A 27,557-nucleotide genomic window follows, 5' to 3' on the forward strand; every position below is an offset into this window, starting at 1 on the left:
CCACTTTGGCAGTCAGCGGGGTTCAGTAAATGGGGAAACCTAGAGGATCTGTCCTGAACCTTTATTTAGGCAGGTTCATGAGCCCTTAAATCCTGGGACATTTGCTGCAGTCTCATTTAATTTCCTATTAAAGCGACTGGAACATGCCTGCCTGGCACTGCCCCAGTCCCACTATGGCCGTCACCCCCACTCTGCACACTGACAGTCAGTGGGGTTCAGTAAAGGGAGGAACCCACAAGAACTGCCCTAACCCATTAATTAGGCTGGTTCAGGAGCAGGACCTCTGCGACAGTGTCATTAAAAAAAACACACTCACAATTATATTCATCATATTATTTTTATATATAATTATACTTAATTATATATGATAACATTCACATTAACAGGTTATATTATTGGTATAATAATATATAGTTTAAATGGACTGCAACACGGAAATAGGCTGCCCATGGTGTAATACGGGCATTGGCCACTATATGGCGCTTATTTTTCCGATCTCATTTTCTAATTAGTTTAATTAATTAATGTGCAACTTTTAACAATGACGAGTTATGACATCCTTCTCAATTATATTTCATCTAAATCTGTGGAAAATGTCATGTAGTTTGGTGACTTGGGTCACAAAAACCTATTTCTAGACACATTTTTGATGCTCGACCCACAGCCTATTTGTTGTTTATACAATCCATAAGAACATATTACTTCTCATGATTTGGGGTTTTACTTTTATTAATGCACCATTGATCAGTGCAAAATATAATCAAAATGTATATAGCACTCCCAGGGAACAATGTTCAACAATTGTATATACAATGTTATAATTTCTACTAGTTAGTGGACCATATTGTCTTATTTTAAAATGTTATAGCTGCTTTCAGGGTAGTGTAGTGATTTTGTGTGAAAATGACAACAACATTTTTAATGCAATATTTTCTATCACATATCAAACAGCTACAAGAATCATTTATAAATATACGAATTTGGGTGAACGTGGTAATGCCACTGGACTGGTAATCCAGAAGTCTGCTGGGTTGTGAATTTAAATCCCACCACAGAATTGGAAATTTAATTTAAATTAACTAAATCTGGAACAAGCAGATGTTTTCCTTAAGGGTGACCACAAGGTTATTTCATTGTCTTTCAGGAAAGAAAAATCTTTGTTTTTTTATCTGATTGATCTATAGAGCAAGATGATTCATACAAAAGCACCCTCTAATGTTGCCCAATAAACCAATGAACCACACGTGCCACTGAAAAAATATGTTAAAGTGAAAATTATTCAACATTAAACAAGGCACATGATATGGACAGAACTAAAGGCGCACACAACTTGGCAAACCTGGGCGACACGGTGGCGTAGCAGTAGAGCTACTACCTTACAGTGCCAGAGACCCAGGTTTGATCCTGACTACTGGTGCTTGTCTGTATGGATTTTGGCCGTTCTCCCCGTGATCTGGTTGGGTTTCCTCCGAGATCTTCGCTTTCCTCTTCCACTCCGAAGATGTACAGGTTTGTAGGTTAATTGGCTTGATATAAATGTAAATTCTCACGAGTGTGTGTAGGATAGTGTACCAACTGCACCTTACACTTTCAAAAGTAATAATAATAATAATAATAAATTTTATTTTCGGGAGCCTTTCAAATCTCAAGGACACCTTACAAAGATTAACAGAAGAGAAAAAAACATATAGTCGGAGAAAAATAAATAATAAGGACATCATCAATACACAAATTAAAGATAGAAATCGCTCCAAAAACACAAAATCAAAAAACACAATGTGAAGAGAGAGCAGCGGCAGCTAAAGCGCGCCAGCGTCCACTCTCCCTTCCGACAGCCATCTTGGACACAGACTAACATAGTAACTTACACACAGAAAAATCATCCCCCCACAGTGGTTACCACTGTGGGGGAAGGCACAATGTCCAGTCCCCAACCCCAGTTCTCCCAAAAGTCAGGCATATTGAGGCCACCGCTATTGCCTCTACGGAGGCCCGATGTTCCTGGCCGTTTTGGCCGGGTGGTGTTACCCCGGCATCGGGAGAGTCCTCACAGCGGCTGGGCCACCTGGAACGGCTGCTTCCTAGCTGGAGACCGCGGCTTCCGAAGCCGACAAGGCCGCGCTGGTTTGGAGCTCCCAGGATCCCGATGTTAAAGTCGGCGCCGCCCGCTCCGCTCCGCAGACCCGCAGCCCGGAGGTGTTGATCTCGGCGGTCACATCTCACCGGAGCTCCAGCTCGTCGATCCAGCGCGGCAACCCAGGCAAGGCATCGCCCGCTCCGCTCCACGATAGTGCTCCAGCGCTGTGCCGCCAACGAAGCCGAGGTGCTGGGCGGTCCCCGCCAGGAAACGGCGCTCCACGCCCGCTGGTAGGCCACGAGGACGGGTCGACGGGCAGCCCGGAGAAAAAGCTGCCTCACCGACCAGGTAGGGACCTAGAAGTATGATTACCTCCTTCCCCCCACATTCAGAAGTCCATTTCTCCAACAAACGAAGAACAAGGCTTACTAAAAACTGGGGGAAAAAATGAATTAAATGGACGGCTGCTGGTTAGCAGCCATTCCCCAAGATGGCTCCTCCTCCTCCGAAAAGTATCAATAGTATTCAATTTTTAATAGCACTCAGAGGAACAATGTTGAGCGACTATCTTCAGACAAAGATTTCAAGAGGCCGATCCATCTTGATGTCCTCCTGAATTTCCCATCATCACAGAAGCCAGTTCGCAGCTCACTCCATATATTATCAAGAGAAGACTGGATATGCAGGATTACACAATTAAAAAAGAGCATCCCATCTTTACTGCCAAAGCCTAGAATTATCTGTACCCTTGCACAAGCCATTTATGAATACCACAACACTCAACAAGTTAGAACATTGTTCATGTATGTTACTCTCGCAAAAACGTGGGACAAATCCATTTCAGCCATTTTCCACCCATTCAGTGGACAGTCATCAGAGAAAAGATAGAGGGTGTATATCGGTTTACAGTGGCGTTTATCACCAAACAACCTGCTTGAAAATGCTCTGGGTCTTGAAGGGTCACTTTGGACACTCTGAAGCAAACAACTCACCTGCTGATTCCCCAGAGAATTATCATCACCAACAAGGCACAGCAAATGTACAATGAAATATAATTATTTGGATGGATGAGTGCAAATCTGCAAGACACAATTTGCTCAACTTGATGCAGGACAAAGTTGACTGACATCCGATCCACCATCTTAATTCTTCATTCCCTCCAGCAACGGTACATGTTTACTTAATTCCTTATCTCTAAATCATCTCTTCCCTCCTTATCTCCATGATCTCTTCAAGGCCTTTAACACTGAGATAATTCTGAACTTACAATCATCTGTGAACTTCATCGCTCCACTATGTGATGGTCTTCAACTACCAAGGCCCTTGCCTCTGGATTTCCCTTCCTAATTCTCATTGCCTCTTTCAACCTCTTTTCCTAGGTTTAGAATATTACTTTCAAACCTTCTTCCTTAACTAAGCATTTAGTTATCTGCCCAAATATCTCTTTCGTGACTTGCACCTTTTTTTTTGTTTTCTGGCACTTTCCTGAAGTGCCTAGGTCACTCAAATGTGTTAAAAATGCCACATAAACATGTGATGTAAATGTCATTGAATCAAAAAGCTGAGCACACTATTTAGTAGCACTGAGAAGGTACATTAACTACCTTCTCAAGGAACACTAGGGACGTGCAGTAAATGCTGGCGTCATTAGCAAGACTCATCTTGGAAAGAAAACAAAAGTAAATCAGTGGCTGCTATGAGTATGGTGGTGACACCAAGGTTAAATTGTTTGTCCAATAATCCAGAGAGCAAAATTCAAATCCCACTTAATTTAAATTCAGTTAATAATTTGGAACTTTTTGGAGACAATACAGTATTGATGATGACCGGGAAATTGCTGGACTAACACCTCATGGATGACCCTTTCACGATTCTTGTGAAACACTTGTTTTAACAGCGAATAAGAACAGTATTTACCAGGCAGTTATGCTGATGATCTCCAGATTCACCCTCCACCCACAAAAAAGTGAATAAAGTTCAGATGTGATAGTGTTACGTTGCTCAACAAAAATGGAATTAAAGATTAATAAGCAATGATTCCTTCCACTCTCTCTCTCTGTGGCTTCAGCGAAGATTGCACAAAAAATTGTCGATTTCCACTGAGGTTAATCTTGTGAATCTTGTGAAGCTTCAAGGAAGTTTTTGGAGGAACGTTTGCACATTCTACCCTTTTGCTGACAAAGAGCTGGCAGTACGTAAAAGGACATTTTGCAATATACAAGTTCAACAAAATCTGATTTTTTGGTGTTGTCAAATTTGAATGAATTACCAAATTTTAACAAAGGCCAGGGTGGATGATTGCAACCTTCACATGGTCCACCCTGTTTCAACTAATGCAATCAACCTGGCGTGCACAATCAAATAAGATCAAATAGAACAAGTTGTCCTACAACTTTAGGCTGTGTACACCATACGTAAGAAGAAGAACAACAAAGGCCCATGTTCATAGTTGAATATAATTTAAGAAATAAGGAATAATTGTCGTAGAATTTACACAGGTGTTTCTTTGCACCTTGCAGGATGCTAAACTGGAAAAAATCAGAGCGAATAACCTTTAGCTTAAAAAACTTTCCTACTTCATGTAAATAAATTAATCAACTGCTGAACTCGTAATAACCAACATGTTGAAAATATAATGTATTGGAGAATTTATTTTTGGCAGCAGAACATTTTGGAAGCTGATACTCTCACATAATTCTGAGAGAGTGCCACATTGTCAAAAACGTTGCCCTTCAGATGACATTTTTACTTTCCAATGGTTTTTGGAATCAAACTGCTTCGATCATTGAAATGAACTATAAAGAAAGACTACACGCATCTTGTGGAAATATGCTATAAAATAGCATTTTTTGGATGAGAAATTGTGATTTGTTTAAAATATCTATCCCTTAAGATGTCCTTCAACTCTCATATCGAAAAGAAGAAGAAGTAGCTGTTCGTTGGGTGAAAATGAGAAGCTAGTGTAACTTGGGTGGGGGAGGGATAGAGAGAGAGAGAGGGAATGCCAGAGGTACTTGAAGTTAGAGAAATCACTATTCTGTAAGCTGCCCAAGCGAAATATGAGATGCTGTTCCTCCAATTTGCGTTTAGCTTCACTGTGTCAATGGAGGAGACCTTGGACAGAGAGGTCTGTGTATGAATGGGAAGGAGAATTAAAGAGTTTTAATCTATCATGGTTTACGTTTGTTGTTCTGTATACAATCAATTTGGAAAAAAATACATTGTTGTGTAATTAATTAACATTTGTCCAATCATTATTTACATCTCACTGGTATTTTATATTAATTGCCCAAAAATGACCACCACAGTTTATTCAACATCAAAAGATTGAATCATTCTGGTTCCTTTCAAAATCAACAGTAATCAAAAGTAAATATCCATCAAACCACTCAAACTCAGAAACTCAATGGTTACTTAAGAGTTAGAATAGGCAATGTATGTATCATTAAAAAAGTGCGTTTCTGATGATGAAGTGTTCTAAAATTCTGAGAATGGTGTACATTCGAGCTTAGAGTCGTACATGATGGAAACAAACCTTTCAGCTCAACTTGTCCATGCCAACCAAGAAGCCTCATTATACCTTTTATATTAAATTCCTCCTTTCTATAACTTTACTTGTGTTTTTCAAAATGATATTTCCACTTGTTATTGCCATGCACCAATAAACTCAAAAGTACAGATCATAGAGATAGAGCTAAGTTGCCATGGACTTGCAATAACAAATTGATATGCTCCAACATCTATAATGTTGCAGAAAATCAAAAATCTGTTTTGAAAATAGATTTGAGGGTCGGCACGGTGATGCAGCGGTAGAATTACTGCCTTAGAGTTTGATCGTGACTATGGGTGCTGTCTGTATGGAGTTTATACGTTCTCCCCGTGACCTGCGTGGTTTTCTTCCGGGATCTCCGGTTTCCTCCCACACTCCAAAGACGTACAGGTTTGTACGTTAATTGGCTTGGTATAATTTTAAATTGACCCTAGTGTGTGTAGGATAGTGTTAATGTGCAGGAATCGCTGGTCGGCGCAAACTCAGTGGGCCAAAGAGCCTGATTCTGTTCTGCATCTCTAAATTAAATTAAACTAAATTAGGACAGATTCAGACCAGTGGCTGGAGAAGCAATTCCTAACATGAAGGATTGACACTTCAGATCTAAAGTAGGTAAGAAAAGAAGCAGGTGAGATGGAGGAGGATGAGATGGTGGGAGGCTGAGAAAGTTGTGGCGACATTTGTTACATCTGAGTCTGCATTTATTAAATTGGAACCTTGTGGGGATTGCGTTTCTCCAGTCTACACATGCAGGTAACCATTCTGCATAACAAAATCTGGTTTTGGTGAGCACAAATAGCACTAGTGCAAGTTGCGGAAATACAAACCAACCTCGATGTGGTGCCTTCAGACAAGTGTGATAGACAAAAAATGCTGGAGTAACTCAGCGGGACAGGCAGCATCTCTGGATAGAAGGAATAGGTGGCGTTTAGGATCAAGACCCTTTGCACACCTGAAAAGTCACCCATTCCTTCTATCCACAGTTGCTGCCTGTCCCGCTGAGTTACTCCATTATTTTGTGTCGATCTTCAGTGTAAACCAACATCTGCAGTTCCTTCCTACACACACCTTCAGACAAGTGCCTATCCCTTCTTTGTGTTCCCTAATAGACTGATGGTTCCTGGTATGGGCTCTAGATATTAATCTTGTTTCTTTTGCGATTCAGATTAGCCTTTTGTAATACACACCGGGATGCATTGAAATTCCTTGCTCACATGAAGATCACAGAGTAAATATTATACATACAGACATGATAAATATATCAATAAATACAATGACAAGTGAAAAACAGCAAAATGGTGCTGTTAAGAGCATGTGTATATGGCAGCACCTCCGGGAAGGGATGGGAAAGAGATGGTTGTTTCAGGAATCTGATAGCAGTGGGGAAGAAGCGGATATAAGGCTCTTAAATCTTCTACCAGAAGGTAGAAAAAAGGAAATGGTGTCAGGCATCCTTGACGATACTTCATGATGCAACTGTGAAGATGGACTGGATTGAAGGACATGATGAGCCTTTAAAGGACTGGGCTGTGTTCACCACTCTCTGTTGCTTCAGGTGGTCAAGAGCAGAGCGGCTGCCATACCAGGCCGAGAATACTTTGTACAGCGATCTGTAGAAGCTTGAGAGGCCATGCTGAATCTCTTCAGATGTCTAAGAAAATAAATACTTTGATGTGCCCGGATCATCGTTCATGAAAGCCTTGGATCTGGACTTTGGCAGAGAGTGAACCTCCCTGTTCCCACAAGGTTAATGATTAGGATACATAGTTAGGTTCTGGGCCTGCATCCAGTAAAGCTTGCAGGAATCTGTGTTCCTCTGCTCTTCAATAAATTCTGTATTCCAAAATCTGGTTTTACTGAGCACAGACAGCATTGATGCAAACTGCATCCATCCAAAACGTTATCAACGTGGGGCCTTCAGACAAGTGTGTTCTCCTTATTTGCATTTTCAAATAGATTCCTACCTGTTTCTGCTGTGGGCTCTGGACACCAACTTTATTTCCTTTGCTCGATGTTAAACCTTCAGTTAGAAATGCTAACCGTATTGGGAGCTTAGATGCCTTGTTCCAGATATCTGTGATGCATGGCCACAAACGGGGAGTAAGTATTTGTTTAACCATGTCAATTTGATAGAGGCAATATGTTAGGACAGAATTGAGGAACTATGTTCCAGAGAAAATAAAACAGCATTGCATTTGAACAAATAATTCCAGTTTTGCATGAATATTGTCTTTGGGGCAAAAGGACTATTATGTGAGTTTTTGAGTGCAACAATTAAGATTCGTGGACATTGCCCATACTCAACAACTTTGGTTAAGCTTGCCCAACATAACAAGCTTAACAGATCAAAAGGATGATAATAAGACATTACAGAAACAAACTATGGTGCTGCTCCATTTCTAGTTTTCATTCCCAACTACGAACGACTTGGGTGGGAGAGGATATATTGATTTCTCTATCTTCCAGTTACCCTTGCATTCTCTCTCTCCGTCCCTCCCCACCCAGGTTTTACTGGCTTCAAAGTCGTCATGTTGAGTCTGATTGCCTGTAACTTGTTTTTATCTAGCCCACGGCTAACAATGGCCTGTTACCTTTATCATCCTTACTTTTTTGCATATCTTTCATTCATTTGTTCTAGATCTCTCTATATCACCGTCTATATCTCTTGTTTCCTTTTCTCTGACTCTTAGTCTGCAGAAGGGTCTCGACCCGAAACATCACCTATTCCTTTTTTCCAGAGATGCTGTCTGTCTGACCCGCTGAGTTACTCCAGCCTTTTGCGTCTATCTTCGGTTTAAACCAGCATCTGCACTTCCTTCCTACACAACCTCAATTACTTTCCGCGCATTAGTGCAAATCTTGGTGGGAAATTACACATGGCAAATATTAATGTATTTAAGGCCAAGGAACGTGTGGACAGAATAAAGTATGGCAGGTGTTCCAAACTGCTAAAACCCGCTGGTTAGTTTATACCATTCAACTGTTTTACTCATTCTCAATCTCTTTATTATTTTTTAAGAACCTATTGAAGTTACAGACTCAGCTCAATTTACAACTGTGACAAAATGTTAAAGCTGGCACAATAAAATAAATACACTTTTGATAGTTTAAAAATTGTTATTGCAATGCCAATTAACCTTGTTTGTTCACAAAATGAAAGCTCTTTATGACAGTCGTTTGAGGCAATAATACATGCTGGGTCCATTCTCCACCCACTCAGTTCTGTTGAAATCCATTCTTTTGAAATCAATAGTCTTATAATGTAAAGATAGACCATTCTGCCAATTCCTCCACACATGGACTAGGTGAAGATTTATTGATAAATAATTTGAGCTTCACTCTAGGCACGGCAATTTAACAACAAGTTTCTGCTCCATAACTAATGTCAAGCTGAATGTTGCTCTTTTAAAATACCAAGAATACCACAGAGCCAATTTTGTTAAATGAGTACAATCTTTAACCTACTCTCTCTCTCTGGCAATGCTCACTCATAACTTGAGGATAATCCAAAAACTGTAAATCTTACTTTGGTGATAATCAGTGCCTCATAACTCTTTCCATGTCCACGTCTCCTCTCACTAATTTCACAAAGCATTCCCCTTCTAGACAGCACTGCATTATGCTCAATAATGTATCTACCATAGGTACACAAAAATGCTGGAGAAACTCAGCGGGTGCAGCAGCATCTATGGAGCGGAAATAGGTGACATTTCAGGCGGAAACCCTTCTTCAGACCATATCTACCATATCCCTTCGTCAATTTTTCTTTGCAACCCATCCTGTATTTTTGTTGTCTCCCCATATTTAATTCACATAACTCAGCCTCCTTGGTTACATCTTTGCTTACTTTGTTAAATATTCATTCACAAAGGCACAGTTCAGTTCCACCTTTAGGATTGGCAATACACAGCAGTTCTAGCTTTGAGCAGAAGCAGTTCTGGTCACCACATTGGAGGAAAGATGTGATAACACTGGAGAGGATGCAGGGGAGATTCACCGGGATTATATTGCTGGAGTAACTCAGCGGGCCAGGCATCATCTCTAGAGAAAAGGAATAGGTGGCATTTTGGGTCGAACCCTTTCTTCAGACTGAGAGTCAAGGGAGTGAGAAACTAGAGATATGAAAAGGTACAAAGAACAAATGAAGAAACAAAAAGAACAAATCAAAGCCAGCTGATCAAGGAAAGGTGGTGCCCACAATGGTGCATTGTTGGCTCTGGAAAAGGTGATAGCGAGTAGATACAAACAAGGAGACTAAGCAGGACAACAGTGAAATGAGTAGGAATAGTAGTGTGGGTGAGGAACGGAGAGAGAGGGGAAGCATGGCTTACTTGAAATTAGAGAAATGTCACTGGGTTGTAGGCTGCCCAAGTGAAATATGAGGGGCTGTTCCTTCAATTTGCATTTGGCCTCACTCTGACTGTGGAGGAGGCCCAGGACAGAAAGGTCAGTATGGGGATGGGAAGGCGAGTTAAAGTGTTTGGCAAATGGGAGATCACGAAGGCCAAGGCAATCTAAACAAAGGTGTTCAGTAAACCAATCACCAAGTCTACGCTTGGTCTCGCCGATATATAAGAGTCCACACCTAGAACAGAGGAAACAGTAGATGAGGTTGGAGGAAGTGCAAGGAAATCTCTGCCTCACCAGAAAGTGTTGATGTTCCTGGATGGTCAACGGAGGAGGTATAGGGACAGGTGTTACATCTCCTGCGGTTGCAGGGGAAAGTACTTGGGGAGGGAGTGGTTTGGGTGGGAAGGGATGAATGAACCAGGGTGTTGCGGAGGGAACGATCTCCGTGGAAAGCGGAAAGGGGTGAAGTTGGGAAGATGTGACTAGAGGTGGGATCCCATTGGAGGTTGGGAAAATGTCGGAGAATTATGTGCTGTATGTGATGGTTGATGGGGTGAAAGATGGGGACTAGGGCGACTGGGAAGAGGGGGGGGGTGGGAGCAAGAGCAGAGCTGCGGGTTACCAAGGAGACACGTGTGAGGGCCTTATCTATGATAGGGGCAACCCCTGCTCCCTGAAGAATGAATATATGTCCAATGTCCTGGTTTGGAACACCTCATCTTGGGCGCAGATGTGGCGGAGACGGAGGAATTGGGAGTAGGGGATAGAGTCTTTGCAGAACGCAGGGTGGGGGGAGTAGTCTAGATAGTTGGGAGTCAGTGGATTTGTAATACGTTAGTTGATAGTCTATGTCCTGTGATGGGAACGGTGAGATCAAGAAAGGGGAGGGAGGTGTCAGAGATGGTCCAAATGAACTTGAGTGCAGGATGGAAATTGGTGGTGAAGTTAATGAAGTCGATGAGTTCTGCATGGTACAGGAGGGAGTCCCGATGCAGTCGTCAATACAGCGGAGATAGATTTGGGAATAGGGTCAGTGATATGCCTGGAACAGGGATTGTTCGACGTACCCTACAAAGAGGCAGGCATAACTGGAGCCCTTGCGAGTGCCCATGGCTACGCCTTGGATTTGGAGAAAGTGGGAGGAGTAAAAGGAGGTGTTGTTGAGAATGAGGACCAACTCTGCAAGCAGAGGAGAGGGTTAGTGGAGGGAAATTGGTTGGTTCTGTGGTCGAGGAAGAAACAAAGGTCTTTAAGGCCATCCTGATGGGGGATAAAGGTGTAGTGACTGAAGGAACATTAGCCTGTAAAACAGAAGTCGTTGAAGAGATAAAGGGCATGTGAGGTATCTTGGACATAGATTGGGAGGGGTTGGACGGGGGGGATAGGATGGAGTCGAGGTATGTGGAAATGATTTCAGTGGGACAGGAGTAGGAAGAAACAATGGATCATAAAAAATGGAAATAAAAATCACTAGGATGTTGCTTGGAACCGACCATTTGCGTTATGAGAAGTGACTGGGGAGGCTAAGTCTGGTTTTCCCTGAAGTGGATCAGTTAAAGGAGGACATGATAGGGGTAGATGAAATTTTAGGTAGACACAAAATGCTGGAGTAACTCAGTGGGACAGGCAGCATCTCTGGAGAGAAGGAATGGGTGAGGTTTCGAGTCGAGACCCTTCGAAGAACGGTCTTGACCCGAAATAAGTCTGAAGAAGGGTCTCGACCCGAAATGTTTCCCATTCCTTCTCTCCAGAGATGTTGCTTGTCCCACTGAGTTACTCCAGCATTTTGTATCTACCTTCTATTTAAACCAGCAACTGCAGTTCTTTCCTACGTTTATAAAATTATGATGGGTATGGATAGGGTAGACTGTGGGTTTGGAGGGATATGGGCCAAATGTGCAAGTGTGCCGTGTGTGCAAGTTGGGCTGAAGGGCCTGTTTCCATTGCTGTATGACACTATGACTATTTCTCCCCATATCAAAGATAGATAAAACTAGAGGACATAGAATTAGAATAAGGGATAAAACATTTAGAGGGGATCTGGGAGGATATTTTTTCACCCAGGAGGTGGGGAGGACACAGAGTGAACTGCCTGACACAGAGATGGAAGACAATACAGCAATGGCATTTACAAAGTATCTAGATAAGCATTTGAATTGCCTTGGCAGAGAGGGTTGAGTGCCAAGTGCCGGAAGATGTAATTAATACAGACGGGAGCCCACTGGTCAATAATGTGGGCCAAGAAATCTGTTTCCATGTTAAACTACTCTATGATGAAGCTTTTGCCAATGAATTACTGGCCTGGCAATTAACTCTCATCATTCAGTTCTTACTGACTTCCCTACAATTGATAACTTACAGATTCTTACATTCTCAAAGAATCAACCTGCTCCTTCTCCACCTCCTTGATCATATCTTGATTCAATTGTATTGAAATCTTATTGAATCTTATTGAAACATATAAGATTATTAAGGGTTTGAACACGCTAGAAGCAGGAAACATGTTCCCAATGTTGGGGGAGTCCAGAACCAGGGGCCACAGTTTAAGAATAAGGGGGAAGCCATTTAGAACTGAGATGAAGAAAAACTTTCTTACCCAGAGAGTTGACAATCTGTAGAATTCCCTGCCTCAGAAGGCAGTGGAGCCAATTCTCTGGATGCTTTCAGGAGAGAGTTAGACAGGGCTCTTAAAGATAGCGGAGTCAGGGGATATGGTGAGAAAGCAGGAATGGGGTACTGAATGTGAATGATCAGCCATGATCACAGTGAATGATGGCTCGAAGGGCCAAAAGGCTTACTCCTGCACCATTTGTCTATTGTCTATTGTCAACAACTGTCTTTCTGACATTCAATAGCCTTTTTTATTATCAAGTACTGAATGAGATAAATCTTGCTATGCCTCAACACTGACAGATCCAAGGCCATGTTTGGCTCTGCCTACAACTTCGATATTTCAGTCCTAGATTTCATCTCTGTCCTGAGATAACAATTCAGCCTGATGTTGCACATCTTCATGAGCTTGCATGCCCCTCTTCATGACCTTGCATGCTCCTGTACTAACTTTTCCAAATCCTTCTCAGTAATCCCAAGATCCAATCAATGCAGTATTCAGAATTTTGCCTAACTCATCCTATCCTGCACATTCCCTTTTTATTCTGGCAAACTGCCCCTCCTTTAGTGTACATTTAAAATCATTTAGTGTACATTTTTAAATCATTATTGTCATGATCAAACCTTAAATCTTTTCACAATGTTCTCCAGAACAATCCTCCTGGAAATACATTCAGTTCTTTGTCGGCTGAATGTCCTGCCATTATTCAGCCAATAATGGAAAGGTAATCAGTCATCTTCTACCCTCATTGGCACTCAATTTCCAAATGCCTCAAGGGTTATATTTTCTCAAACTTGCAAAGTTTGAAATGTCATCTTCCAGTTCCAGAGCAAATTTGATTTTGGAGATAGTGAGATTACTGCACTTTTTTGCAGAAATGATGGCATAGGCATGAGTATGTCTGTTTGCATTAAGCTTTGACAATCAAAAGTGCTTTAATGATTGTGACCATTGGCCTTTGGTCAATTTAAGTTTTTTGAAATAAGTTGCTGTTGTGTGTGCACAAATGTGCATACATTTGCACACATGTGGCTTAGTGCCAAAAAATACCTAGATCATCTATTTTGCCCTTGATATTATTGGAGAAACATTAACAATTTGAATTGAAGCAGTGGAGTAGAGTATAGACTAATAATTTTTTTTAAATGTTATCTTAAAACAAGAGCACATTTATTCATCCATAATTCATACATTTTGCAATATTAAAAATATTATATGTATATTTGACAGTATTCTTTCAATAAAGTGGTTATGTTTTTGTGATTCATTATATAGATATTGTAGACAACTCCTGTGAAAATGTTTGTTATATGCATTTTTAATACTGAAGATTGTTTAAGAAACAGAAGTCTATAAATCACGTAATCTGTATTTGCTCTCCCACAAAGGGATCAAACTTATGTTGTAACAAACATTTGTTTATTTCGTCCTGAAATTAAATGGTTTAAAATGTTACAGAATCTATATGACCTGTTTTATTGTGCAATCTTCACCACAGAAGTTATAACTTTTGTAATGATCTGTAAAACGTGATCATTCAGATATGTTAACAGAAGCAGACTTCCAAAGATCACATTCTGTCACTGATCAACATGTGACCTTCAAAAATCTAAGCAAAGGTAACTTAAATTTGGAGAATTTCAAAAAACATGGAAGGTCAGTCATGACAGCATTGTTCAGTTGACATATTTGTGTCGAGCAATGCTTTGCCTGTAGTGTTAGAGAGCAACTTACTGAATTAAAATGTTACTACATAAAAAGCCAATGTGCAGGCGGGCCCAGGACAACAGTTTCCTCCACCCAACTTGTAATTGGTATTGTTCTATTTACAGTAAGTTTTGCCTCTTTATTTCTGTTGCATTTTATTATTTCATTACATTAATTCCAGTGCTGTCACTATGGAATACAAACAAAAACTAATAAATTAAAATATGCTGGGGGTGGGGTTTAATATGGAAAAAATGAAAGTTACAAATACAAATTATTGTCTCCTCTGTGACCTGTTAGCTTTTTTTCTCGGCCTGCACTGTTGATTAGATGCCATGTTGTGCTGGCGGTGCAGGCAACTATGGAGCTACTAGTCAGTTTTCCTGGAATTCAGCATTTTTAATTCAGCATACCAAACTTGCTAGGTATCAATTCTTATTCGGCGCTTCATGCTGTCATATGCCAACTGCAATTAGTCCTACTGCCTACTATATGTTAACTTTGATTTGTTTTGTTCAATGTCCTGCATTGAACATTAATAACTTCTTAAGACACACAATTACATCTCTTTGAAGGCTCTGTTACCAAAGTGCATTATATCGGTGGTGCAGTAATCCTATTCTTCATCATTTGACAGCATTATTCTGTAGAATAGATGCCTGCTACAATGCCAGACCATCCACGGAATCTTTAAGTTTCACAATCCACCTTCCCCAACTTAATCTCTGGGCTAGACACCTACCATCTGCTTTCACTAAAGTTAACATTTTATAGAGAATCAAGCTGGATTTCCCAATGCAACCGATATTACCACACAATATACGAACACATTTTAACGCACAACTCGTTGCGCCTGTCCAGTCATAAAATAAATTGTTTTTCTTTTAATGCCTTTTTAGTTAGCGTCAATAAATTAAAAAAACGATCTCAGCAGAATTAATCAAAAACAAGAGAGTAAGGCAGCACGACACTGCTAGGCCCCTGCAAAATCCAAACTGAAATACTAACAATAAATATCCATTCAAATTAGAATTAGGAAATAAAACACTATTATTACCTTAATTGATAATAGATGGATAACCATATACCAATGAACCGTGACAGTTTTGAGCTATCTCTCAAATCACAAATGTCCCATAACCATAAGGCACCATCTGCATTTTAAACGGTGAGCCGACTTAAGGTCTTCCCATCAACCGAGACACTGACTTTAGTGAGATTAAATTAAATTTATACCTGCATCGAAATAGAATCTTTCTTGTCAATCGGATTTTAAATGTTACTAAGCAAGAACCCATAGACTGTCGTGTCAATATTAACATGCCAATTTATCAGCACTGAGATAGCTTAAGTGATAAAAACTGAAGAGCATCTGATGATCTATCAAATGTATTATCTGTATTATATGTTAAGAAATCAAATATTGATTAAATAATCACTCCAGTTTCTCTCTTTTTTATGATATTGATATTAAATAAGCCTAATTCTTCTAAGGCTTTCCTTCAAGGTACTGCAGCTTATTTTAACCCAAACAAGATAGTTCATCAGATATATAACATAGCCTATAGTATGCAAGGTGAAACATCTTCAGACAGAATAAAATCACTAACCTTAAAATGCATGTTCCAGAGTGCAGCACCCAGACTGCTGTATAAGGCAGTGCTCTCACATTGAGGAGGTGCCTCTTGCTGTCTGCATCACCAATTATCCTCCCAAACTGTGAGCTGTTTTTTGCACAGATTCATTTACAGGTATTTTGGCATCCATGAAGGACAGCATTATCCAGGCAGAATAATCTGTCTGGATGTTTTAGAATTTAATTCAGGCCCTCAGCCTCTCCAATAAAATGAAATACTGGAGCATCAATGATTCATCAAAAAGCACTTTGTGCATAATTTGAAATGAATCAAACAAGATATCTGCTTACCATGTGCATAGCCCCCCAAGTGAAGAATCGGGCCAGCAAAGAGGGACTGAGGACGTATTTCACACACGAGCTGCAGCTTCTCAGCGATTCACTCTGAGCCTTGCTCCCTCCTGGGAGAATGAGCTCATTCCAAGCCGCCAACAGCCGCCCCTCAGCCATTGCAGTGTCACTGCAGATCGTCATTAAAGGAGATCAGTAATAAAAGCCAACCCCTACCATCCCTTCTCTAATCTACAATCTGAATGGTATAGCTCTTATTAGTCTGTCACCAGTCAAAAAAGAACCTCAGCGAATACCTGTAATAGATTAAAGCCGGGAATTGAAACTTACAATTTTCAGTCAAAATTAATCCCAGGATCCTTCAATATTAAGGCATTTTATCTACGAGAACACAGTGAAAAAAATTAAAGGGTTACCATGGCATTCCAGCAGCTTTTCATTCACACAATCTTTTCTGAGGCAGAATAATATAAAGGCACAATAGCGGAATGCTGCAGTGTGCAGCAGTGATTGCCTGCATTCATTTTTAGAATAGCCACAGCACATTTATCATGTTTAACATGACTTCAAGATGCTTACATACATAATCCTGCTGGATAGGGCTACAGACAGGTCATCTGTGATAACAGCGCAATTACAAACATTCACTGTGTAATTAGTTAATTAAGTGAAAATTATACAAATTGCTTCCAAAGTGATATAAATCACAGTTTGATCAGCCACGAATTGATGTGAACTTTGCTGATGCTCTGAAAAGATTCTTAAAACAAATCTTCAATATCAACCTTCGCAAGGTAAAGTTATTACACCTACGTACAATGTAATGGTACCAACAAATAATCATTGTATACATCTTCATGTCAAAATTGTAGGGTGTTAGCCAGCATGAATTTATTTTATGCATACCTGAGTCAACAGTATCTGATTACACACAACAGACATTAAAAGAAAGCATGTTGGTGGTGTCATGTTTATGTCAAGATGCGATAGTATAATAATTCAAAATGCAGGCATTTAGAGGCTTATAATCTTTGAATTCTTTGAATTGTTGTTTTTTTCATTTGTAACAGAATTCTAAACACACACACAAATGCACAAAATTGTAGACCCTGTTTTATCTTGACTACCTTTATAATGCCATAATGACTGCCTCCATAATGCTATAATGACTGCCTCTATAATGTTACACTGTGGCAAATTATCTGAGAGCAATTGCAATTAACGTGGCCACTGGCCAGTTCCAAATCAATCGCTTCTCAATAAATAAAAACATTCTTAATGCGAATTCAGAACATTAGCTGCATTATGTCTCTTAACTTTTAGAAACTATTTTAAGAGCATGGATAAGAGCCAGAAAGTATTTCTTTGATGCTAATCTGCAAAACTCTTATGCCTTTAAAAGGTTTAGTGGAAGCATTATCAAGAACGTGCGGAGATAGTTTGTGCCCCGTGAATATAGAGGCAAGAAGTGTGCATGGAAAAAGGGGGTTTGGCCCGACATGTCCACGAGACGACAGACACAAAATGCTGGAGTAACTCAGCGGGACAGGCAACATCTCTGGAGAGAAGGAATGGGTGACATTTCAGGTTGAGACCCATTTTGGATTTTCTTGGCCAGTTTAGATGTTGGGCTTTCTGGATTAACCATAGAGGCCACAGACTAAAAGATGGACATCACCTCAACCCTGGAATTTATGTCGGGAATATTCTAGTTTGCAAATGTTTATTATTAGGGAAGAAATGCTGCAATTTGAGGTCCTAAGGGACAAAACTTGGGCCCAGCAACAATCGTTTTCTCAGTGCTTTCATGATCCTTAGGCTTCAAAATGATGCCTAGAGTTCAGGTCCGTTGCAATATTCGAAGTTCACAATATTGGTAAAGGGGATCGCATGTAGCAATTAATGTTCACTAGATAAATCACTAGACTGATCACGGAGTCATTGATTTGACAACAGGAGTTCCAAACCCCAACTATTATCCTTCACTAACCTCGCACAGTTGAACACAAAGAAAATCCACAAGAAGGAACACCTATTAGGACAATTTAAAGAATCGTTAATGACTCCCAGGTCATGATACTGATGTATTTCTTGTTACCTAAGATTCCATTACATAGCCATACATAGCAGGTTACATAGCCAAATCTCCCTATATTTATGTATGTACCCAAGTTACAACTCTAAAACAATGTTGCTTTCTAGAATGATTTCATGTGCAAAAGGTTTTCATGGAATGGTGCGGCAGAAACAGAAGCATGTCTATAAAACCAAGGTGTCCATTGCGGGCAACTGTGTAGGAGCGGCTATCTATTGAGGTTTTGTTTAGTTTTGTTCAGTTTACAATACAGCGAGGAAACAAGCCCTTTGGGCCACCGAGTCGCGCCGACCAGCAATCCCCGCACATTAACACTATCCCAACACACGAGGGACAATCTACATTTATACCAAGCCAATTAACCTATACACCTGTATGTCGTATGGGAGGAAACCAAAGATCTCAGAGAAAACCCGCGCTATCACGGGGAGAACGTACAAACTCCGTACAGACAACACCCATAGTCGGGATTGAACCAGGTCTCTGGCGTGTAAGCTCTAAGGCAGCAACTCTACCACTGCGCCATCGTGCCGCCCCTGGTGAAGTGCTTTGTTTGAGGGTAAGTGTTGAGGATTTGACCCATGAGGCTTTGGCAAGGAGGCTGAATAGAGGATGACAGCAAGATAATGAATGGTGTGTTTTTTTTCTCTGAGCTTCGTGCAGTAGAGATGGAAATTAGGGCATTGGTATGCTCCTAGTACCAGATGTGGAAACAATACCTGATGGAACTGCCTCGAGTTACTGCTCCTCATTAACCAACTGAGGGAACTGGAGCTGTGGCTGGATAATGTCAGGATAATGTTCCAGGGTACAGGCGCTCCAGGAGAGATTGTAATGAGCGGGGTAAAAGAGGATGCAGTGTTGCTATATTGATTGAGGAGAATGTCACGGCAGTAGTCCGAGAAGACTTTACTGATGGTTCGTGCAGTGAGGCTATATGGGTGGTGCTGATAAATGAAATTGATCACCTTCGATAGATGCAAAATGCTGGAGTAACTCAGCGGGTCAGGCAGTATGTCTGGAGAGAAGGAATGGGTGACATTTTGGGTCGGGACGGGTCTCGCCTCGAGACAGAGTCTGAAGAAGGGTCTCGACCCGAAACATCATCCATTCCTTCTCTCCAGAGATGTTGCCTGTCCCGTTGAGTCACTCCAGCATTTTGTGTCTATCTTTGGTTTAAACCCGAATTTGCTGGTCATTTCCTACACAAAATGATCACCTTGTTGAACTTGTATTATAGGCCCTCAAATAGTCAACGGGGATTAGAGGAACAAATATGCCAGGAGAACGCAGACAGCAGTAAGATTAATAGTTGTCCCGGTGGGGGATTTTAACTTACCCAACGTAGACTGGGACTGCCAGTGTGCCAAGGGCTTAGATGGCTTAGAATTTATTAAATATGTCAAGGAAAGTTTCCTCAGGCAATGTGTTGTGGACTCTAGAGTCCTCGAGGGAGAGGGAAATGCTTGACCTACTCTGAGGGAATTGAGTAGAGTAAGTGACTGAAGTATCAGCAGGCGAACCTTTCGGGACCAGCGCCAACAGTTCTATTAGCTTTAAAGTAATTATTGATGAGAACAGAGTTGGTCCACAAGTTAAAGTTCTAAAATGGGGCAAGGCCAACTTTGATAGTATTAGACAGGAGTGTGCAAAAGTTAACTGGAATAGGTTGTTTGCAGGCAAAAGGACATCTGGAAAGTGGGAAGCTTTTAAAAGGGTCAGAGTGAATGAAGAAGTAAAGGGCATAGGTTTAAGTTAAGAGGGAAAGATTTAATAGGAAATCTTAATAAGATTTAAGAGGGGCAACTTCTTCACATGCTGGTGGAGATATGGAATGAAATGCCAAAGTCAGGTACAAAACAGTATTTAAAATACATTTTTAATCAGTACATGGATAGGAAAGGCTTTGAAGGATATGGGCCAAATGCAGGTAAATGGGATAAGCTTAGATGTCGTAACTTGGTCGGCATGGACAAATTGGACCAAAGGATTTGTTTTGGTTCTGTATGACTCACACGTTTTGCTGATGAAAGCTTCAATGCAAAGCTGTTCCTAGACAGAGATGGGTTAGTAGTCCTTACTCTTGAAAGGAACATGACAAAGAGCAGATGTCTCCCAGAGTAGGACAAGCTACTAGACGGGCAAAGGGAAGCATTTGCAGCCAAGTGCTACAGTGAGCCAAGGGTCTCCAGGGATTAATACTCCAGCCTCAGCTGGAAGCTGTGTGAGACATTCTTGCTTTTTCAAGCAGATTGTCACTGGAATCTGGGCACACAACTCCAACCTGACAGCAGCACAAGTCACGTGGCTGTGAATACGAATGTGTTTTGTTCCTTTCTGACTATTGTTTGTGAAAGCGAAGCATCTCACAAAATGCACGGTGTTTTTGCAAGGTCCTTGTGTTAAGAGAGGTGACTTCAATGTATTTCCTTTCACCAGAGAGAAGAAATGAAGTCAATATAAACCTTCCTAGTATCCATGTCAGAAATAATAGGTTCCAAGTGCTGTATGCCCTCCCTATGCAACGTTGGTGTCAGGCTATGCCAGATTTTTTTTTTGTCAATGCAACCAAGCTTTCTGGCTGATTTCTCAATGCATCAGTGATGTGTACACCCATCGCCCATTTCCCACAGCTTGATCAGCAGAAGATCTCATCTGAGTCTCCTGCTGGAATTCTGAGAGACTTTTGCTGATCCTGCTTGAAATTCACTGACAACATTTAATAGCATTTAACAGCTCACTGATCATCAAAACACGTAAACATTTTTTAAAAAACATATGATACATAGAGTTGATTAAACACCATTTACCACATTAAAAAAAACCTGAAATTGATTTAAGTAGTAAAAATTTGAATATTTAAAGATATAAAAATAAATACATTTAATCCAAAACATGTTAGAAGTAAAATAAGTAAAGCACTTGCACACTCCAAATATGTACGTTTGTAGGTTAATTTGCTTGGTAAATGCAAAAACTGTCCCTAGTGGGTATAGGATAGTGTTAATGTCCAGAGATCGCTGGTCGGCGCGGACCCGGTGGGCCAAAGGGCCTGTTTCCGTGCTGTATCCCAAAACTAAACTAAAACAAAACTTGGAGTTTAGAAGGATGAGGGGGATCTTATAGAAACATATAAAATTATAAAAGTACTGGACAAGCTAGATGCAGGAAAAATGGTCCCAATGTTGGGTGAGTCCAGAACCAGGGGCCACAGTCTTAGAATAAAGGGGAAGTCATTTAAGGCTGAGGTGAGAAAAAACTTTTTCACCCAGAGAGTTGTGAATTTATGGAATTCCCTGCCACAGAGGGCAGTGGAGGCCAAATCACTGGATGGATTTAAGAGAGTTAGATAGAGCTCTAGAGGCTAGTGGAGTCAAGCGATATGGGGAGAAGGCAGGCACGGGTTATTAATAGGGGACGGTCAGCCATGATCACAATGAATGGCGGTGCTGGCTCGAAGGGCCGAATGGCCTCCTCCTGCACCTATTTTCTATGTTTCTATGTTTCTATGTTACCCGTACAGTATATCTACCTTTTTTCCACAGGGTCAGTGTGGTAGTTTTTTAAAGAGATTAGGTTACATGAAGAGATGCTGCAATTGTATTGTTATTAACTGTTGCACACAGAAACATGTGGTGTGTTAGCAGTTGAACGGTAGGTTTTGCTGGTAACAGAGTGTTTAAATGACTCAATAGGCACCCAAATATCTGCAACAATCACACAGATGAATGAGAATGAATTTCACCAATGTAGCTGGGGAATTTAATTCAAGTAATTAAGTAAATCTGGAATTCCAAAAAAAAATCTTGATAATGCTAACTATCAAACCACTGTACTGTATAATAAAAACCCATTTGCTTTATTTATGTCCTTCAGGGAAGGAAACAGACCAGCCAGGACTATTAAGGGCTCCCGGACCACCAATGCATCGAGTTTAGCTGCTTCCTCACTTCAAGGACAATTAAGGATGAATCACAAACACCGGCAATCACTATGTGCTGTGGATACATTTTTTTAAAGCCCATTAATCATCCACGTACATATCCTCCATATAAGCAATACCTGAATTCCATGTGCCTATTATGTTTCCACATTCCTTCTGTAGAATTAACTTCAATCAATCTGAAGTCATCATCAATATGAAGAAAAGTCCCGATCCAAAATGTTACATAGAAACATAGAAAGTAGGTGCGAGAGTAGACCACCAGGTCCATCGAGCCCGCACCGCCATTCGCTCATGGCTGAACACTAAACAGACACACTTACCCACAAACAGTAGACACAAGACACAGAACACAAGACACTACCCTCCCCTTTATACCGCTATCACCCCTCTCCACCCCAAGAACCTCGTGATCTCCTGGGGGAGACAAAAAACCGGATAAAAACCCAGGTCCAATTCGGGAAAAAAAATCCGGGAAATTCCTCTCCGACCCCAATCCAGGCGATCGACACTTGTCCAGGAGATCACTCAGGTCTTACTATACTAACCATACCTAGGTCCATATCCCTGCCCTCTCCCCGTAGCCCCTTATCCCCTTGGCAGCTAAAAAACCATCTATTTTAGTCTTAAATATATTTAAAGTTTCTGCTTCCACTGCTCCCTGGGGCAGTGAATTCCATAAATTAACCACCCTCTGGGTGAAGAAGTTCTTCCTCATCTCAGTTTTAAAAGAGCCCCCCCTTATTCTGTAACTATGTCCCCTAGTTCTAGTTTCCCCGATCATTGGGAACATCCTCGGTGCATCCACCCGATCAAGGCCCCTCACGATCTTATATGTTTCAATGAGATCGCCTCTCATTCTTCTAAACTCCAAAGAGTAGAGTTCCAGCCTACTTAACCTTTCCTCATATGTCAATCCCCTCATTGCAGGAATTAATCTTGTAAACCTTCACTGCACTGCCTCCAGGGCTAGTACATCCTTTCTTAAGTATGGACCCCAGAACTGTACACAGTATTCCAAATGTGGTCTCACTAATACTGTGTACAGCTGCAGCAAGACCTCCGTGTTTTTATACTCAATCCCCCTAGCAATAAAGGCCAAAACTCCATTGGCCTTCCTGATTGCTTGCTGCACCTGCATACTAACTTTTAGTGATTCATGTACTAATACCCCTAGATCCCTTTGCGTTGCATTACAACGCAGCTCCTCCTCATTTAGAAAATAACTTGCCCTATCATTTTTTTTCCCAAAGTGAATGACTTCACATTTATTAGTATTAAATTTCATCTGCCAAGTTGTTGCCCACTCACCTAGCTTATCTATATCCTTTTGCAGACTCTTCCTATCCTCCTCATCCCCTACTTTTCCTCCCATTTTTGTATCGTCCGCAAATTTTGATATATTACACTTGGTTCCCTCCTCCAAATCATTTATATAAATTGTGAACAACTGGGGTCCCAGCACCGACCCTTGCGGAACCCCGCTAGTTACCGGTTGCCATCCCGAGTATGAACCATTTATCCCCACTCTCTGCTTCCTATTTGTTAGCCAATCCTCTACCCATGCTAATATATTACCCCCAATCCCATAATTTTTTATTTTTAGCAATAGTCTCTTATGTGGCACCTTGTCAAAAGCCTTTTGGAAGTCCAAGTATACCACATCCACCGGTTCCCCTTTATCCACCCGGGTTGTTACTTCCTCAAAGAATTCGAGCAGATTCGTTAAACAGGACTTCCCCTTCACAAAACCATGCTGGTTCTGTCCGATGAAGTCATGTTTATCCAAGTGCCCCGTTAGTGTTTCTTTAATAATTGTCTCTAACATTTTACCCACCACCGATGTTAGACTAACCGGTCTATAGTTACCCGCCTTCTGTTTACTTCCTTTTTTAAATATAGGTGTTACATTGGCCATTTTCCAATCCACTGGGACCGTTCCTGCCTCCAGGGAGTTTTGGAAAATTATCACCAATGCATCCACAATCCCCACCGCTATCTCCCTCAAGACCCTTGGATGTAATCCATCAGGCCCAGGGGATTTATCCTCCTTCAGTCTCATTAATTTCCCTAATACCACCTCCTTGGTGATCTTAATAGTATTTAGCTCCTCCATTCCTACCGCCCCCTGTTTATCCAGCGTTGGAATATTTTTTGTGTCTTCTATGGTGAAGACTGATACAAAATACTCGTTTAATGCCTTTGCCATTTCCATGTTCCCCACCAACAACTCTCCAGTCTCACCCTCCAATGGACCAACGTTCACCTTAGCCACCCTTTTTCTTTTTATATAGCTATAAAAACTCTTACTATTAGTTTTTATGTTGTTCGCTAAATTCCTTTCATAGTCTATTTTCCCCGTCTTAATTAATCTCTTAGTTATTTTTTGCTGACCTTTAAATGCTTCCCAATCCTCTACCCTCCCACTATCTCTGGCTACCTTATATGCCCTTGCCTTCAGCCGAATACTATCCTTTATAGTTTTACTGAGCCATGGCTGACTGTTCTTACCCTTACCCCTTTTTTTCTTCATAGGAATAAATTTTTCTTGAAGGTTATACAGTATACCCTTAAACGTACACCACTGCTCATGTACCGTCTTATTCTTGAGTCTGCTATCCCAGTCAACTTTGATCAGCTCAGTCCTCATACCTTCATAATCCCCCTTATTTAGACTAAGCACCCTAGCCTGAGTTTCAACCTGCTCCCCTTCTATTTGAATATGGAATTCGACCATATTGTGGTCACTTGTTCCCAACGAGTCCCTAACTATGACATTTTTAATTAATCCTGCTTCATTACACAGGACCAGATCCAAGATTGCCTCCCCCCTTGTCGGTTCTGTGACATACTGTTCTAGGAACCCGTCTCTAATACATTCTATAAACTCTTCCTCTAGTCTACCCTGCCCAGTTTGGTTTGCCCAATTAATATGAAAATTGAAGTCCCCCATGATTACAGCAGTTCCCTTTTTACATGCGTCAACTATTTGCAGATTTATGTTCTGACTAACAGCGTCACAGCTATTTGGAGGTCTATAAATTACACCCACTAGTGTTTTTTTCCCCTTATTATTCTCTATCTGTACCCAAGCTGTTTCACTATCCTGATCCTTCAACGCAATATCCTTCCTCTCTATTGCCGTTATTCCCTCCCTTATTAAAAGGGCCACCCCTCCTCCCTTTCTTTCCTGTCTATCTTTCCTAATTGTCGAGTACCCCTCTATATTTAACTCCCAGTCCTGATCCCCTTGCAGCCATGTCTCCGTAATGGCCACGATATCATAACTATATATACTTAATTGCACCGTTAATTCATTTATCTTATTACGAATACTCCGTGCATTTAGATAAAGCACTTTCAGATGATTTTTACTACCCTTCCTTTCCGTTTTTGCCCCTTTTACATCTAGAGCTTTATCTTCACACATTCTGTCTCCTGTCACATTTTGACTTTCCGCTTCCCCACTGATACCCTGCTCTATTTCCTCTACCCCTGCCGTTATTACCCCCCTTGATACCTCCCCCCCGCTACTTAGTTTAAAGACCTCTCTACTGCCCTAGTTATATGATTTGCCAGGACCCCAGTCCCAGCACCGTTCAGGTGAAGTCCGTCCTTACAGAACAGATCCCCCCTGTCCCAGTACTGGTGCCAGTGGCCCAAGAAACCAAACCCATTATTCCCACACCAGTCTTTGAGCCACGCATTTAGCTTTTTAATTTTACGTACCCTCGCCGATTTGGCCCGTGGCTCAGGTAGCAATCCGGAGATCAGTACCCTCGAGGTTCTGCTTTTTAATTTATTCCCTAACTGCTCAAACTCCTTCAGCAGATCCTCCTTCCTCGTCCTTCCTATGTCATTGGTCCCCACATGGACCACGACCACTGGATCCTCCCCCTCCCACTGCAAATTTCTCTCCAGCATCGCAGAGATATCCTTAACCCTAGCACCGGGTAGGCAACACAGCCTTCGGGACATGTTCTGCTGGCCGCAGAGAACCTTATCTACCCCCCGAATAATACTATCCCCTATCACTACGGCATTTCTTCTAACTCCCCCCTCTTGAATGGCCTCCTGATCCACGGTGCTGCAGCCAGGTTGCTCATCCCTCCCACAGCCCCTGATCCCGTCCTTACATTGAGTAAGAGCCTCGGTCATGCTCGTCAGGGACAAGGGCTGTGGCTCCTGCCGCATCTCCTCCTGGTTCCCCCTACCTGCTTCGCTTATGGCCACACCTTCCTTTCCTTGCTCACTGCCTAGTGAATTAGTTAAACTGGTCGGTGTGACCATCCCCTGGCACAAAACATCCAGGTAATACTCCCCCTCCCTGATGTACCGCAGCGTATGAAGTTGGGTCTCCAGCTCATCAATGCGGAGCTGGAGTTCCTCTAGCCTCAAACACTTACTGCAGCTGTAGGGATCTTCTACATCAATGGTGTCGACAAATTCCCACATCTCGCAGTATTGGCACATCTCCTGACCGCCCATCTTATATAAGTAATTAACTGGTCCTATTTAAGAATCCCCTACTGTATTGATACACCCCTTATTTATATAATCCTACCTCCTATAAATGGGAAAGTACTCACCCCAGCCGTAAATTACCTACTGGTTTGGCTGTCTAGTGGTAATTCCTTCCGCTCTTCCTGTCTGGTCCACTGCTCCCTTGCAGTGCGTGGCAAACCTCTTTGCCTCTGTTAGTCTCTGTTAGTCTCTGTTAGTAAACAGGTTCACTCCTTAGATAGTTTAGTAGACACGTGTTCAGTGTTATTCACAGCTCAGACTGAGAGACGTGACTCTCACTTCCCCCTTCTTGCAGAGACTTGTTACCTGTCCATCCCCTCCCCTGATGCTGCCTGACCCATTTCATCCCTTCGACACTTAGTGATTTGTGCAAGATTTCAGCATCTGCAGTCTCTTTTGGCTTGAAGTTTAATCAATGGATGTCCCAACCCATATTACAACCATGGATTAACAAACTCATCAGAAAGGCTGGCTCCGTCCTGGGGGTGGAGTTGGATTAATTGGAGGTGGTCTTGGAGGGGAGTATGCTCCTCAAACTGCGGAGCATCTTGGACAATACAGATCACCCCCTCCATGACACACTGGTCAACCTGAGGAGTACCTTCAGCAACAGACTGGTTCCATCAAGATGCAGGACAGAACGCCACAGGAGATCCTTCTTCCCTGTGGCTATTAAGCTGTACAACTACTCCTCCTTCTGTCGTGGGGTAGACTGACCCCCCTCCCAAACTTTGCACATCCCCAATCCTTTCCACTCATCACTTTAATTTTCA

General features: G+C 41.6%; 1 protein-coding gene across 1 annotated transcript in view; it reads right to left on the reverse strand.

The window, feature by feature from the left end:
* The window catches only part of jakmip3 (Janus kinase and microtubule interacting protein 3), a 285,672-nt gene extending 269,375 nt beyond the window's left edge, over positions 1-16,297 (reverse strand). Inside the window, exon 1 of the mRNA XM_033033654.1 lies at positions 15,906-16,297. The gene's annotated coding sequence lies outside the window, so the exon portion shown is untranslated. The remainder of the gene's footprint in view (positions 1-15,905) is intronic.
* Between the last annotated feature and the right edge of the window lie 11,260 nt (positions 16,298-27,557).

The sequence above is a fragment of the Amblyraja radiata genome, chromosome 15, assembly GCF_010909765.2.
Source record: "Amblyraja radiata isolate CabotCenter1 chromosome 15, sAmbRad1.1.pri, whole genome shotgun sequence".
Taxonomy (NCBI): Eukaryota; Metazoa; Chordata; class Chondrichthyes; order Rajiformes; family Rajidae; genus Amblyraja; species Amblyraja radiata.